General features: G+C 37.1%; 1 protein-coding gene across 1 annotated transcript in view; it reads right to left on the bottom strand.

Moving 5' to 3' along the window:
• Nucleotides 1-18,163, bottom strand: part of Adcy8_1 (adenylyl cyclase 78C) — a 219,527-nt gene that overhangs the window by 131,396 nt on the left and 69,968 nt on the right. The window lies entirely within an intron of this gene.

Below are 18,163 nucleotides of genomic sequence, written 5' to 3'. Positions count from 1 at the left end.
ATAATATCGTTCAAAAACATTGTATCTTTAATAAAAACTACGAAATTTCATATTTTGAGCCAACGAATTCTTTTTTATTTGTTTTGTCCAACTGTAACAAAGAAGTCAGCTGTTTCGAATTTAAATTATAAATCAAATGAAATCGAACGAACTTCAGAACACCTAAAACAAAATCGTGCGAATGTTAATCAGTAAATGTTTGTTGCAGATTAATAGTAACCCAATGCATCCGTAGTCCTAATAGGGATGGTTAATTATTCTAGTTTATCTTTCTGAAAACATAAGCGAATATGTGCGTTTCGCCTTTTGTACTTACATATGTGCTCACAAATTTATTGGACTTCGAGTTAGCTTTTTCAAGCTAATACACTGGAAATTCAGGGCTTTTTGTGAACTAATAATTGCAAAAGACTGGCAGTTGCCTGTAGTCCAAAGTAACGTACTTTTATTAAGAGTTCACTTATAGTCTTCTTTAATCTTGTAAAGCAAAAAATTTATCACATGAATGTTTGAAAAAGGTCACATTAGTTACTATTAATTTAATTTTATTTATTTAATACTTGGATTTATAATATAATACTAATAATAATAATATGTAATATCATGCGTTGAAAGTGTCAACAAATTTAATAATTTCAAGAATTATAATCGAATGCTCTTTAAAAAGGCCAAACGTATGACTCACAAAACATTAGTCCTAAGCATCTGGGTTATAAAAAATTGCGTATAAAAGTTTAACAATTAAGCCATATGCTTTTGTTTGAGTATTGAGTTAAAAATTTTCAAACATAAGTTTGTGCTTACCTTGTGTAAACGCAAAAACAAGCACTATGAACTCAAACAAGTTGCTGCTGCATTGATACATATATATTTGTACTGCATCAGTAATCCATGCTGATTATAAGAACAATATTTCCCGTTACCGAATTTTATTAATTAAAAGTAGTGTAATTATTACTGCTGCGCATACTCGTGCACAGATACATGGAATGTCCAATCAGCACACAAGTTGTACAAATGTCGAGTATTGCTTAAGATAAGCGCAGCTAGATTGTTTAGTGTTTAATCATTCCATATTTAAATGTAAATGCTTCAAGTGTAACATCATCAATTCGGTGGGCTGGTGTATGGTGTATGACTATTTGACTGTAATATATTTCCCGAAAGGTCTGTGCAAAGCGGGTAAGATAATAAATGGCCTCTGAAATTCATTTAAGTAATTTAAAGCACTTTTCTCAACACTTATGCAAAAAAATATTAAATGGAAAATGGGTGTGGGGGCGTTGAAAAACTATATCTCAGAAACTACTCGACCAAATTCAATAACTTTTGATGTTATAGATTTGCGAAATCGGTTTGCAGCTACTTCCTACTAACACAGTATTGAATTATAGATCCCATATATGGAGCAGACTTCCTTGAAAATGGATATTTTTTCCGTAATTATTTTCAAATTTCTCATATATTTTATAACAATTCAGAGGAGATATATATCTTCTAATAATGTGCCTCTGAACAAAAAATTCATAGGTAAAATGGGGTCTAAACTTTCTTTAGCTCCTACATATAATATTAAGTTCTCAAACATACCATGGGATTACACCACACATATTGGTTAATAACTCTGTGAAATTAAGTGAGCATACAATCTTGGATGTAATATAGTTTGATGGTAAGTGCAATCGGTCCAGGAATTACCTGAGCCCTCATATAAAGGGGTTTTCAATAAGAATTTTTTATAATAATAATAAAACAAATATCAATGAAATTGTTTCTGTGAAAGTACATTCAATGCCATTATGTATGGAACTCACTTTCTCTTTCATGGCCACCACGGGTACGCTTGCACAAGTCTAGACGTTGAACCCAACATTCGTGAGATAACACGTTCACCAAACTTGCTTTTCAATAAATCGAGTGTGACATTCGCTATATAGCTTGTGGCGTCGTCCTGTTGGAACCACATATTGTCCAAGTCCATATCATCCAATTCGGTCCAAAAATATTCGGTTATCATTGTGTGGTCAGGCAGAGCGATTATGACGACCATAAATTGTATGTAGCGGTCTTAAAGTTGAGGCCACTGACTCCGAATTTCGGAGTATATTTTAATAATTTCGACTCCTTGTTGGATCGTATATCTTTTAATGATTACCTTACCTGAAGAGACAAACCTTAAACCTTACTGAAGAGAAATGTTAAAAGAGCGGGAAAAAATATGGCGTCGTTTGGAGTGGTGGAATCGTGGAGTTGTATAAACAAGTTTCTAAACATTTACACTTACCAAGCGAATTGTGTTTTAAAATTCCGTTTTAAATTAATTTTTGTATATGTATGTAACATTTTATATCTGCTAGTAGATTGAGAAATAGTTGTAACAGATGGCTAACAAAGTGCCTCAACTTAAGGCATACTAACTATTGTATTTCATTTATTTGATGCTTTTGAAAAGAACATCGATATTTCAGCTCCGATATTTGCCTCCTCAGTTAGGGATTTTATCGTGGATGTAGCCTATTTGCTAGCTTCACCAGGCACAATTTGCAACGATTTGTTATTTTATTTATTATCCATTTGTTATTTCTAACGTATGCAGTTGCTACCCCGTTTTACCGTTTTGTTACCATAATCAGGTCTAAAATCCTTTTTAAATAAGGACAAAAACACATAAAGGGTCATAACTAAGCCATAAATAAAGTTATAAAAGTAAAATTTGGAATAAAGGATCACACTAGGAGGGGCCATATTTGGATGTATTTTTTTTGAGGAAGTGGGCGTGGCCCCGCCCACAAATCGGTTATTTGTATTTAACTCGCAAACCAATAAAGCTATATAAACCAAACTTTCTGCAGGCGGTTCTCTTATGTACCCCACCACACACCATAAAAATAGTTGAAATCGGATAATAACCACGCCCACCTCCCATACAAAGGTTAGGTTGAAAATTACTAAAAGCGGGTTAACTAACTAACGAAAAACGTCAGAAACACTAAATTTTGCAGAAGAAATAGCAGAAGGGAGCTGTACTCAGATTTTTTTACAAAATGGAAAATGGGCGTGGCATCGCCCACTTATGGGTCAAAAACCATATCTCAGGAACTACTCGACCGATTCGAATGAAATTCGGTATATAACATTTTCTTGACACCCTGATAACACGGACAAAAAATGGGTGAAATCGGTTTACAACCACGACTACTTTCCTTATAACTCAATTTTTAATTCCATCTTATTCCTTCACTTTATAATGCAAACATAAGGAACCAATGCATATCATCTCTGGCTTCACTTGCGAAAAAATTGTCGAAAACGGACTATAACTTTTCAAGGCCCCAGATATCGAACATGTTGAACTCAGCGCCTAAGGTTTAATTTTAACCGAAAATATGGGTAAATCTCTCAACTAATTTAATGTAATTCAGAGGAAATTGTTTTCTTCCAATAGTGTGTCTCTGTTCCAAAAATTATTAAAATCGGGTCACAACATCTCCTAGCTCCCATATACCTAATTAAAGGTTTTTCAAAAATTCGTTGGGCTTTATTACGCATATATGTATTGGTTAATATATGATATATCTTAGCAAAATTAAGTGAGCGTATAGTATTGGATATATGTATATGTACCTTGCTGGTGAAATTGAATAAAATCGGTTCAGGAATTACCTCAGCCCTCATACACTATATAGGACGATTTTCGTTATTCTATTAAACTTTATGCCGAATTTATGGGTAAATTTGTGCGTTATCTTAATAAAATTTCTTCAATAAATTGCGAGAGTATAAAATGTTCGGTTGCACCCGAACTTAGCCTTTCCTTACTTGTCGTTAGTTGTTTTTATACTCTCGCAATATGTTGCACAGTCTATATTTGGTCCTCGGAGCGTACGCACGTCTAAAACACAGGAGACATGTCTTCCGTCTATCACAACGTGATCGATTTGGTTCCGCGTGTTTCGATCAGGAGACAGCCAAGTAGCTTGATGTATTTTCTTATGCTGGAATCTGGTACTACAGACGACCATATTTCGGGCCCCAGCGAAGTCGATCAGCCTCAGGCCGTTTGGCGATGTTTCGTCATGGAGGCTGAATTTTCCGACTGTTGTGCCAAAGACACCTTCTTTACCCACCCTGGCGTTAAAATCACCAAGCACGACTTTTACATCGTGGCGGGGGCAGCGCTCATAGGTGCGTTCTAGGCGCTCATAGAAAGCATCTTTGGTCACATCGTCCTTCTCTTCCGTTGGTGCGTGGGCGCAAATCAGCGATATGTTGAAGAACCTCGCTTTGATGCGGATTGTGGCTAGACGTTCATCCACCGGGGTGAATGCCAGGACTCTGCGACGGAGTCTCTCTCCCACCACAAATCCAACACCAAATTTGCGCTCCTTTATATGGCCGCTGTAGTAGATGTCACAAGGACCCACCTTCTTCCGTCCTTGTCCCGTCCATCGCACTTCTTGGATGGCGGTGATGTCAGCCTTAAGTCGTATGAGGACATCAACCAGCTGGGCAGAGGCACCTTCCCAATTAAGGATCCCGACATTCCAGGTGCATGCCCTTATATCATTATCCTTAAAACGTTTGCAGGGGTCGTCATCAAAAGGGGGGTGTCTCATCCGAGGCTTTCGTAGATTTTTCATTGGGGGGTGTTTTTATGTGGTGGGTCCCAAACCCTACGCACAACCGCATAAGCGGGCTTCGCCTTCTCACTTTAGCTCGCCTTCAAACGGATGTCTGTTGGCTACCCAGAGGATACTTGGTCTAAAACCGGAAGTAGTGAGCTGCTTGAACCATGTGGAGAAGAATCGTTTCTGGCCACTCCCAAGTGAGTGACAATCAAAAACTTTCCTCACTTGCGTGAACTTCTACACATGATCCCATCCTCCTATAGACTCGGACCATTATCTGGTCGCAGCGAAGATACGCACCCGCCTCTGTGCAGCAAAGAATGCCCGTCAACAAGCACAAGGAAGGTTCGACGTCGAAAAGCTGCAATCGCAACAGACAGCCACGAAATACTCTACTCGACTTGCACTCCTGCTCTCTGAGAGCACTCATCAGCATCTCGGTATAAGGGAACTGTGGAACGGCATCTCAAACTCACTGCGTACCGCTGCAGCCGAAACAATTGGTTTTCGGCAACGACAAAAAACAAGCTGGTACGATGAGGAGTGCCGTCTCGCAGCGGAGAGAAAACAGACTGCCTACCTCGCAACATTGCAAACGACCACAACACGTGCGGTGGGATAGATACCGAGAGCTGAAGAGGGAAGCGAGACGCATTTGCAGACGAAAAAAGAAAGAGGCCGAAATGCGTGAGTACGAAGAGCTTGAGAAGCTGGCAGACAGAGGGAATGCTCGAAAATTTTATGAAAAAATGAAGCGACTTAACGAAGGTTTCAAGACCGGAGCATCCTCATGTAGAGACCAAGGTGGTAATCTGGTAACTGATGTCCAGGGCATACTGGGATTATGGAGGGAACACTTCTCCGACCTGCTGAATGGCAGTGAGAGTACAACACCAGGAGATGGCGAACCCGATCCCCCAATCGATGACGATGGAACAGATGTTCCATTACCCGACCATGAAGAAATTCGAATAGCAATTACCCGCTTGAAGAACAACAAAGCAGCGGGGGCCGATAGATTACCGGCAGAACTATTCAAATACGGCGGCGAAGAACTGATAAGGTGCATGCATCAGCTTCTTTGCAGAATATGGTCGGAAGAAAGCATGCCTGACGATTGGAATCTCAGTGTGCTCTGCCCAATCCATAAAAAGGGAGATCCCACAATCTGCGCCAATTACCGTGGGATCAGCCTCCTAAATATCGCATACAAGGTTCTATCGAGCGTATTGTGTGAAAGACTAAAGCCCACCGTCAACAAACTGATTGGACCTTATCAGTGTGGCTTTAGACCTGGAAAATCGACAACTGACCAGATATTCACCATGCGCCAAATCTTGGAAAAGACCCGAGAAAAGAGGATCGACACACACCACCTTTTTGTCGATTTTAAAGCTGCTTTCGACAGCACGAAAAGGAGTTGCCTTTACGCCGCGATGTCTGAATTTGGTATCCCCGCAAAACTAATACGGCTGTGTAAATTGACGTTGAGCAACACCAAAAGCTCCGTCATGATTGGGAAGGACCTCTCCGAGCCGTTCGATACCAAACGAGGTTTCAGACAAGGTGACTCACTATCGTGCGACTTCTTTAACCTGATGCTGGAAAAAATTATAAGAGCTGCAGAGCTAAACCGAGAAGGTACAATCTTCTACAAGAGTGTACAGCTTCTGGCGTACGCCGATGATATTGATATCATCGGAAGCAACAACCGCGCCGTTTGTTCTGCTTTTTCCCGCATGGATAAGGAGGCGAAGCGAATGGGTCTGGAGGTGAATGAGGACAAGACGAAATATCTCCTGTCATCAAACAAACAGTCGGCGCATTCGCGTCTTGGCTCCCACGTCACTGTTGACAGTCATAACTTCGAGGTCGTAGATAATTTCGTATACCTGGGAACCAGCATCAACAACACGAACAATGTCAGCCTCGAAATCCAGCGCAGAATAACTCTTGCCAACAGGTGCTACTTTGGACTGAGTAGGCAATTGAACAGTAAAGTCCTCTCTCGACGAACCAAAATCAAGCTCTACAAGTCGCTTATCATTCCCGTCCTGCTTTACGGTGCAGAAGCTTGGACGATGTCAACATCAGATGAGACGACACTAGGAGTTTTCGAGAGGAAAATTTTGCGCAAGATTTATGGTCCTCAGAACATTGGCAACGGCGAATACCGCAGACGATGGAACGATGAGCTGTACGAGTTATACGACGACATTGACATAGTTCAGCGAATAAAAAGACAGCGGCTACGCTGGCTAGGTCATGTTGTCCGAATGGACGAAAACACTCCAGCCCTGAAAGTGTTCGATGCAGTACCCGCCGGAGGAAGCCGAGGAAGGGGAAGGCCTCTACTCCGTTGGAGGGACCAGGTGGAGAGCGACCTGGTTACACTTGAGATCTCCAACTGGCGCCGAACTGCGAAGGAGAGAGACAGGTGGCGCACTATCGTCGATTCGGCTATAACCGGCTAAACGGTTGCAACGCCAATCACATACATACAATATGTTGCACAGAGTATTATAGGTTTCTTCACATAACGGTTGTTTGTGTCACCCAGAAATAAAAGAGTTAGATATGGGGTTATATATATAAATGATCAGTATGACGAGTGGATTTGATATCCGGATGTCTGTCCGTCCGTCTTTCCGTCTGTCCGTGCAAGCGATAACTTGAGTAAAAATTAAGATATCTTAATGAAACTTGGAACACATATTCCTTGGCACCCTGAGGAGGTTGCTTTCGAAAATGGGCAAAATCGGTCCACTGCCACGCCCACAAAATGGCGGAAATCGAAAACCTATACAGTGTCATAACTAAGCCATAAATAAAGATATGAAAATTTTGAACATAGGATCGCATTAGGAAGGGATACATTTAAATGTATTTTTTTTTAAGTGGGCGTGACCCCGCCCCCAAATAGGTTTTATGTATACATATATCTTGCAAACCAAAACAACTATATAAACCAAACTTTCTGCAGTCGTTTCTTTTAGCCATTTCCTTATACAGTCCAAAAATGAAAGAAATCGGATAATAACCACGCCCACCTCCCATACAAAGGTTAGGTTGAAAACTACTAGAAGTGAGTTAACTCAATAACGAAAAACGTCAGAAACACTAAATTTCACATAAAAAATGGCAGAGGAAGCTGCACTCAGATTTTTCCACAAAATGGAAAATGGGCGTGGCGTCGCCCACTTATGGGTCAAAAACCATATCTCAAAAACTACTCGATCGATTTCAATGAAATTCGGTATTTAACAATTTCTTGACACCCTGATGACACGGGTGGAATATGGGCGAAATCGGTTCACAACTACGTCTACTTCCCATATAACTGAATTTTGAGTGGATGTGTTTCTTATATCGGTTAGAGCTGTGCAATTATCGCTTGTTCACTTGGCGCTCCAATATTTATCGCATATAAAATTAAATTGGTTTGTGTGTGTGATTTATTTATTTAAACCATTTGAAATTGTGTGACTTGCTAATTATTTAAAAGCTATAAAAATTAATTTAATTGATTTTTATTGTGCATATATTGTACTTAAACACCATGGAATATTTGTATTAGATTTGCGCTTAATTACAATTTTTTATAACAAATAAATAATCAAGCAAGCATTGTTGCTATGAATGTGCGTTACTTTTCAATAATAAGGTGAACTTTTTAAATGTCGTAAACTACATATGTATATAAGAATAATCAATTTAATTTTGTTTAATTAAAATAAATAAATATGCGATTCCAGCCAAGTGGAATTTTATCGAGAATTGAAACTATTAAATGCGAGTGAAATATTTCTAAGTGATTGTTATAAATTTTGAAGCACTTGCGCTCATTTTTGGTATCATTGTTACTAATGATATGAACTAGGTGCACAAGTATTCATTTATTTCATTAAGATATATTCTTAATCATGTAAGACTTTGAAGTCAACCCGAACGATATAAATTTGTATATATATATATATAGTTACTGGAGGAAGATATGAATTGATATCACTTTTTTTGTCACCAAAACACATTTTGCGAAATTAATTTGATTTTTATTGAGATATGTATCACTTGAACCGATAGACTTAAGAAAACATATCTACTTAATTTCATTAGGAAATATCACAAAAAATAAAATGAAAATTATCATGTGAGGTGTATGAACCTCAGGTTTTTATATAATTTGAGCACTAAATCACATTGTTGTTCAAAAAACTTGTACACATAATTTTGTTAGAATTATAATCAGTTTTAAGTCAAACACAGGCACGGAATTTGCCGTATAAGAGGATTTCGATAGCATTTCCAACAAGTCTGAGACTTGTTACGATGTTGCCTTTAACGGCTGTTTGTAAGTAAAATAATCTGTTGAAATCAAAATTTGTAATTTTGATAAAAATCGGAGTCACGGTCACTGTAAAGATTTAAAATATCTTATCACTTTTTGGTTGCGGAAGATTAAATAAATTTTAGAATATATTTAAAATTCCAAATTACTGCTTTGGGAAATCTTAAAAGCTACTGAAAACTTTTACTAACCACTGAAATAACCATGACAAAGCTAAATACCTATCTTCAGTAGACGTGATGTTTCAAACCACTGATTTCATGCTAATATTGTGTCTTAACATATTTTAGATTGTATAGAATTTCCTTTGTTGTTTTGTTTGTCTATCTATCCATCTGTCACCAATTTATACATGCAGTCTAAATGTTGGTTTTCTGTGAAATTACCATATTCAACAAGATATTCAAGTTTGCGTCAGTTGTGACTGCAATGCAACGAACGATTACACAATCAAAACGAGTATTGAAACGTTCATATTAAACTTGGAAATAAATATGAAATTAAATTTAAATATTTTATGCAAATTTTAATACTTTTTATTATGCATATGTATAAAAAATTAGAGCTATTCAAATTGATATATGCATTTGTTTTTGTTTTTTTTCCGTGTGCTGTCAACTTGATAGCAAATCTTTTCAACTGCAATAAGCAATATTAAAGATAGGGTAATGTTTACTATTCAACGAATAGATTTTAGTTGGTGCTTAAACATGAAGAGTTGCTTGCTTATTTTAAAAAGACTGTTAGCTGATTGATATTTTGAGATATTATTATAAAATTAAAAAATGCATATAACATAATTTTGGTACCAAATTAAGTTAAGCTGTAGCTTAGGTCCGAACAGTACTGTATAACGTAACTATTCATACAAGCCGACCAATACATTTTTTAAATGAACAAAAAACCCTTAGTTTGTGAAACCGTTGTGTTTATTACGTACAGTTAAAATCCTCACGATGATATTACAAAAACAAACACACTACCAACTACTCCCATTCATACCGCTATTATGTTTTAATATTTTCATTAAAAATCTACAACTACTCCACATAAATATATGTACATATGTATTTCTTACATGGCTTTCGAATACCAATTCCCAAATTTTCATTGGTGTTTCTAAAGAATTTGTAATGTCTGATTTGTACATGCAGCACTTCAACGTAAACTTTTATTTATCTTGTGAGCCACAAATGAAAAAAGTGAATTTCCCAGACCAGCCTGAGGGTGTGAAATCCATGTTCCATATTTTCTATTTTTCATTTACACATTTGGACATTCAATTGCATTATACACTTCAAAAAAGGTCAAAACAAGTACCCATAGCTGAATAAGGTAGTCCTACTACTGACAACCTGTAAATAAAAAGAAGTGAGTATTCATCTTCTCCCTCACCTATTCCTGTTTTTTAAGCAAACGCAGATCGCATACCGCCTTTTCTAGACCTCAAGTAGTAGTTGGAGCCACTTATATTCGCATAATATTTGCACAATAATTTTTATATTTTCATATCCCGACATTATTCTTTCATCGCCGGCAATGGTTTTGTTATTCTGCGTTTTATTCGAAAAGAATTTGCGACTGACAATGTTGATTTTACGGTTGCTTTTTGAAAATTTTAATTCAATTGAATATGAATTCGGGCGGAATCCTTTCAAAGGCGTCCTTTTTCTGTAATTTATGTTCTATTTACGTTTTCATTAATTCTTTTCGTCATTTGGGACACTGGTATGATTCATGCATTAAAAATGCCACTATAATAATTTAGTACACCAAAAAGGGTTTCGAAGGAAGTTTTTTTAATTTTTCTATAATTATTGTTATAATTTTGTGTTTTTTTTTAATGAGCACCCGATTTTGGTTTGCACTTCTTGGCGTATAATTTCTATTTATAATTTCTCCATTCGTTACAATTTTCTATACTAACAAAGAAATATTGTTCACTTCTCACTTGAAATTCAGTAATAATATGAACTCCATCTTCCACTAGCCACTTGAATATCACTTTGAATAACTGTTCGACGGTGCGTATACTTAACCGATGCTTTCGTGCGGTTTTTGTAGCGTTCAAGAGTAAAACGAAGCGGCAACTGAAATCTAAATGTCTTGCTTTGGCATTCAGAAGGTATTTGCAACAAGCATTTACTGATGCTGAGCTTTCTGTTAATAAAAGCTCACCGAGAAGAAACGTAGTTAACTTCACAATATTGAGAAAACAAGAATATGTAAAAATAAACGGGTTAAATATTTATTTAATTAATTTTTAACTGTTCAATATATTTTCTGAAATGTTTTTTATAAATAACCGGTTAAATTGAATTTCAGAAATGCCTTATATTTACATAAGTCTGCTATCCAACATCCAATAACAAATTCTCTCTTTTAATGTTAACCGTCTTATGCTGTAATGTTAGTTAACATTGACTCTCATTTCATCAGAGAACTTAGAACATATGTTGCTTGTTTGACAGTTAGCTGTTGTTGTGTCGTTAAGCCGATAGTGTTTGATGTTGTGTTTATATTTAGGATGATAATCATGTTGTTATTGCAAAATATTTGTATGTGCTCTAATTCTTATATATATATATATATACATATGTATATATATTTATACATATTTTTATCCATTTATTTGTTTTGTTATTTTCAACCTAATAATACTAATTTCTGATCTATGAGTAACACCCTACTTAAATGTGATTTTTTTGTAAGTTCAAAGACTATCAGGTATGTTCTGCAAATCATTTTCGGGCAATATTTCCACAATGTCAGTTTTAGAATTCTTTGATGTGTTCTGTAAATTGTTCCGTTTTTGTTTTTTTCCTGTTCTAGAAATCTGAATCGTTACACCTTAGACACTGAGTTCTTCATGTTCGATATCCGGAGCCTTGAAAGGTTATAGTCCGATTTGGACAATTTTTCCACAAGTGAAGTCCCAGATGATAAACAGACCAGAAGGAATCAGATGGAATTCATAATTGAGTTATATTTGAAATAGTCGTGGTTGTGAACCATTTTCCATCCGTATCATCAGGGTGTCAAAAAAGTATTATGTACAGAATTTCATTAAAATCGGTCGAGTAGTTTTTGAACCATAAGTGGGCGACGCTGCGCCCATTTTCCATTTAAATCTGAGTGCACCTCTCCTCTGCCTTTTTTTGTAAAATTTAGGGTTTCTGACGTTTCCGTTAGTGAGTAGCACTTTTAGTAGTTTTCAACATAACCTTTGTATGGGAAGTGGCGATTATATCAATTTTTAAATTGTGTAATGGGTACGTAAGGGAACCGACTGCAGAGTTTTTGTGTATATATCTTTTTTGGTTTTCGAGATATTCACAAAAAACTTGGTTGGGCCACGCCCACTTAAAAAAAAATTACATCCAGATATGCTTCTTCCTAGTGTGATCCTTTATACCAAACTTTTATGGCTTTATTTATGGGTTAGTTATGACCGTTTATAGGTTTTCGGGTTTCACCATTTTGTGGGCGAGGCAAGTGTCCAATTTCGTCCAAGTTACTCAAGTTATCCGTTGCACGGCCAGACGGACAGACGAAATTCAACCCTTTCGTCGGCCTGATCATTTTGATATATATAACCATATATCTAACTCGTTTATTTTAATGACTTACAAAAATTGAAGTTTTGCTTTTCTGGAATCAACTTCTGACATTTGAAATTTAATCCACTTATAACAGAAAATGTTAATCATTGGGGATAAAAATATCGATACTGAACCAATCGATATCGAACCAACCTTTAGCATAAAACCGAGGACTTGTTTCCAATTTTATTAAATTACATATGGACGTCTGGATCTTACTTATGGATCTTACTTATGGAAATAAACCTGAAGCAAAAAGAAACCATCTCAAGTCGACAAGTAAAGAAAGATTTTAGCAAAACGTGGAATCCGTTGCAGACAGGGAACTAGAATGGTCTCTCAAATGTCGCCTTTCGATTCTAGCTTGATAATATCGTTCAAAAACATTGTATCTTTAATAAAAACTACGAAATTTCATATTTTGAGCCAACGAATTCTTTTTTATTTGTTTTGTCCAACTGTAACAAAGAAGTCAGCTGTTTCGAATTTAAATTATAAATCAAATGAAATCGAACGAACTTCAGAACACCTAAAACAAAATCGTGCGAATGTTAATCAGTAAATGTTTGTTGCAGATTAATAGTAACCCAATGCATCCGTAGTCCTAATAGGGATGGTTAATTATTCTAGTTTATCTTTCTGAAAACATAAGCGAATATGTGCGTTTCGCCTTTTGTACTTACATATGTGCTCACAAATTTATTGGACTTCGAGTTAGCTTTTTCAAGCTAATACACTGGAAATTCAGGGCTTTTTGTGAACTAATAATTGCAAAAGACTGGCAGTTGCCTGTAGTCCAAAGTAACGTACTTTTATTAAGAGTTCACTTATAGTCTTCTTTAATCTTGTAAAGCAAAAAATTTATCACATGAATGTTTGAAAAAGGTCACATTAGTTTCTATTAATTTAATTTTATTTATTTAATACTTGGATTTATAATATAATACTAATAATAATAATATGTAATATCATGCGTTGAAAGTGTCAACAAATTTAATAATTTCAAGAATTATAATCGAATGCTCTTTAAAAAGGCCAAACGTATGACTCACAAAACATTAGTCCTAAGCATCTGGGTTATAAAAAATTGCGTATAAAAGTTTAACAATTAAGCCATATGCTTTTGTTTGAGTATTGAGTTAAAAATTTTCAAACATAAGTTTGTGCTTACCTTGTGTAAACGCAAAAACAAGCACTATGAACTCAAACAAGTTGCTGCTGCATTGATACATATATATTTGTACTGCATCAGTAATCCATGCTGATTATAAGAACAATATTTCCCGTTACCGAATTTTATTAATTAAAAGTAGTGTAATTATTACTGCTGCGCATACTCGTGCACAGATACATGGAATGTCCAATCAGCACACAAGTTGTACAAATGTCGAGTATTGCTTAAGATAAGCGCAGCTAGATTGTTTAGTGTTTAATCATTCCATATTTAAATGTAAATGCTTCAAGTGTAACATCATCAATTCGGTGGGCTGGTGTATGGTGTATGACTATTTGACTGTAATATATTTCCCGAAAGGTCTGTGCAAAGCGGGTAAGATAATAAATGGCCTCTGAAATTCATTTAAGTAATTTAAAGCACTTTTCTCAACACTTATGCAAAAAAATATTAAATGGAAAATGGGTGTGGGGGCGTTGAAAAACTATATCTCAGAAACTACTCGACCAAATTCAATAACTTTTGATGTTATAGATTTGCGAAATCGGTTTGCAGCTACTTCCTACTAACACAGTATTGAATTATAGATCCCATATATGGAGCAGACTTCCTTGAAAATGGATATTTTTTCCGTAATTATTTTCAAATTTCTCATATATTTTATAACAATTCAGAGGAGATATATATCTTCTAATAATGTGCCTCTGAACAAAAAATTCATAGGTAAAATGGGGTCTAAACTTTCTTTAGCTCCTACATATAATATTAAGTTCTCAAACATACCATGGGATTACACCACACATATTGGTTAATAACTCTGTGAAATTAAGTGAGCATACAATCTTGGATGTAATATAGTTTGATGGTAAGTGCAATCGGTCCAGGAATTACCTGAGCCCTCATATAAAGGGGTTTTCAATAAGAATTTTTTATAATAATAATAAAACAAATATCAATGAAATTGTTTCTGTGAAAGTACATTCAATGCCATTATGTATGGAACTCACTTTCTCTTTCATGGCCACCACGGGTACGCTTGCACAAGTCTAGACGTTGAACCCAACATTCGTGAGATAACACGTTCACCAAACTTGCTTTTCAATAAATCGAGTGTGACATTCGCTATATAGCTTGTGGCGTCGTCCTGTTGGAACCACATATTGTCCAAGTCCATATCATCCAATTCGGTCCAAAAATATTCGGTTATCATTGTGTGGTCAGGCAGAGCGATTATGACGACCATAAATTGTATGTAGCGGTCTTAAAGTTGAGGCCACTGACTCCGAATTTCGGAGTATATTTTAATAATTTCGACTCCTTGTTGGATCGTATATCTTTTAATGATTACCTTACCTGAAGAGACAAACCTTAAACCTTACTGAAGAGAAATGTTAAAAGAGCGGGAAAAAATATGGCGTCGTTTGGAGTGGTGGAATCGTGGAGTTGTATAAACAAGTTTCTAAACATTTACACTTACCAAGCGAATTGTGTTTTAAAATTCCGTTTTAAATTAATTTTTGTATATGTATGTAACATTTTATATCTGCTAGTAGATTGAGAAATAGTTGTAACAGATGGCTAACAAAGTGCCTCAACTTAAGGCATACTAACTATTGTATTTCATTTATTTGATGCTTTTGAAAAGAACATCGATATTTCAGCTCCGATATTTGCCTCCTCAGTTAGGGATTTTATCGTGGATGTAGCCTATTTGCTAGCTTCACCAGGCACAATTTGCAACGATTTGTTATTTTATTTATTATCCATTTGTTATTTCTAACGTATGCAGTTGCTACCCCGTTTTACCGTTTTGTTACCATAATCAGGTCTAAAATCCTTTTTAAATAAGGACAAAAACACATAAAGGGTCATAACTAAGCCATAAATAAAGTTATAAAAGTAAAATTTGGAATAAAGGATCACACTAGGAGGGGCCATATTTGGATGTATTTTTTTTGAGGAAGTGGGCGTGGCCCCGCCCACAAATCGGTTATTTGTATTTAACTCGCAAACCAATAAAGCTATATAAACCAAACTTTCTGCAGGCGGTTCTCTTATGTACCCCACCACACACCATAAAAATAGTTGAAATCGGATAATAACCACGCCCACCTCCCATACAAAGGTTAGGTTGAAAATTACTAAAAGCGGGTTAACTAACTAACGAAAAACGTCAGAAACACTAAATTTTGCAGAAGAAATAGCAGAAGGGAGCTGTACTCAGATTTTTTTACAAAATGGAAAATGGGCGTGGCATCGCCCACTTATGGGTCAAAAACCATATCTCAGGAACTACTCGACCGATTCGAATGAAATTCGGTATATAACATTTTCTTGACACCCTGATAACACGGACAAAAAATGGGTGAAATCGGTTTACAACCACGACTACTTTCCTTATAACTCAATTTTTAATTCCATCTTATTCCTTCACTTTATAATGCAAACATAAGGAACCAATGCATATCATCTCTGGCTTCACTTGCGAAAAAATTGTCGAAAACGGACTATAACTTTTCAAGGCCCCAGATATCGAACATGTTGAACTCAGCGCCTAAGGTTTAATTTTAACCGAAAATATGGGTAAATCTCTCAACTAATTTAATGTAATTCAGAGGAAATTGTTTTCTTCCAATAGTGTGTCTCTGTTCCAAAAATTATTAAAATCGGGTCACAACATCTCCTAGCTCCCATATACCTAATTAAAGGTTTTTCAAAAATTCGTTGGGCTTTATTACGCATATATGTATTGGTTAATATATGATATATCTTAGCAAAATTAAGTGAGCGTATAGTATTGGATATATGTATATGTACCTTGCTGGTGAAATTGAATAAAATCGGTTCAGGAATTACCTCAGCCCTCATACACTATATAGGACGATTTTCGTTATTCTATTAAACTTTATGCCGAATTTATGGGTAAATTTGTGCGTTATCTTAATAAAATTTCTTCAATAAATTGCGAGAGTATAAAATGTTCGGTTGCACCCGAACTTAGCCTTTCCTTACTTGTCGTTAGTTGTTTTTATACTCTCGCAATATGTTGCACAGTCTATATTTGGTCCTCGGAGCGTACGCACGTCTAAAACACAGGAGACATGTCTTCCGTCTATCACAACGTGATCGATTTGGTTCCGCGTGTTTCGATCAGGAGACAGCCAAGTAGCTTGATGTATTTTCTTATGCTGGAATCTGGTACTACAGACGACCATATTTCGGGCCCCAGCGAAGTCGATCAGCCTGAGGCCGTTTGGCGATGTTTCGTCATGGAGGCTGAATTTTCCGACTGTTGTGCCAAAGACACCTTCTTTACCCACCCTGGCGTTAAAATCACCAAGCACGACTTTTACATCGTGGCGGGGGCAGCGCTCATAGGTGCGTTCTAGGCGCTCATAGAAAGCATCTTTGGTCACATCGTCCTTCTCTTCCGTTGGTGCGTGGGCGCAAATCAGCGATATGTTGAAGAACCTCGCTTTGATGCGGATTGTGGCTAGACGTTCATCCACCGGGGTGAATGCCAGGACTCTGCGACGGAGTCTCTCTCCCACCACAAATCCAACACCAAATTTGCGCTCCTTTATATGGCCGCTGTAGTAGATGTCACAAGGACCCACCTTCTTCCGTCCTTGTCCCGTCCATCGCACTTCTTGGATGGCGGTGATGTCAGCCTTAAGTCGTATGAGGACATCAACCAGCTGGGCAGAGGCACCTTCCCAATTAAGGATCCCGACATTCCAGGTGCATGCCCTTATATCATTATCCTTAAAACGTTTGCAGGGGTCGTCATCAAAAGGGGGGTGTCTCATCCGAGGCTTTCGTAGATTTTTCATTGGGGGGTGTTTTTATGTGGTGGGTCCCAAACCCTACGCACAACCGCATAAGCGGGCTTCGCCTTCTCACTTTAGCTCGCCTTCAAACGGATGTCTGTTGGCTACCCAGAGGATACTTGGTCTAAAACCGGAAGTAGTGAGCTGCTTGAACCATGTGGAGAAGAATCGTTTCTGGCCACTCCCAAGTGAGTGACAATCAAAAACTTTCCTCACTTGCGTGAACTTCTACACATGATCCCATCCTCCTATAGACTCGGACCATTATCTGGTCGCAGCGAAGATACGCACCCGCCTCTGTGCAGCAAAGAATGCCCGTCAACAAGCACAAGGAAGGTTCGACGTCGAAAAGCTGCAATCGCAACAGACAGCCACGAAATACTCTACTCGACTTGCACTCCTGCTCTCTGAGAGCACTCATCAGCATCTCGGTATAAGGGAACTGTGGAACGGCATCTCAAACTCACTGCGTACCGCTGCAGCCGAAACAATTGGTTTTCGGCAACGACAAAAAACAAGCTGGTACGATGAGGAGTGCCGTCTCGCAGCGGAGAGAAAACAGACTGCCTACCTCGCAACAT

This window comes from Zeugodacus cucurbitae, chromosome 4 (assembly GCF_028554725.1).
Source record: "Zeugodacus cucurbitae isolate PBARC_wt_2022May chromosome 4, idZeuCucr1.2, whole genome shotgun sequence".
Taxonomy (NCBI): domain Eukaryota; kingdom Metazoa; phylum Arthropoda; class Insecta; order Diptera; family Tephritidae; genus Zeugodacus; species Zeugodacus cucurbitae.
Note: the sequence above shows the minus strand (reverse complement) of the source record. Positions and strands in the feature narration are given on the sequence as shown.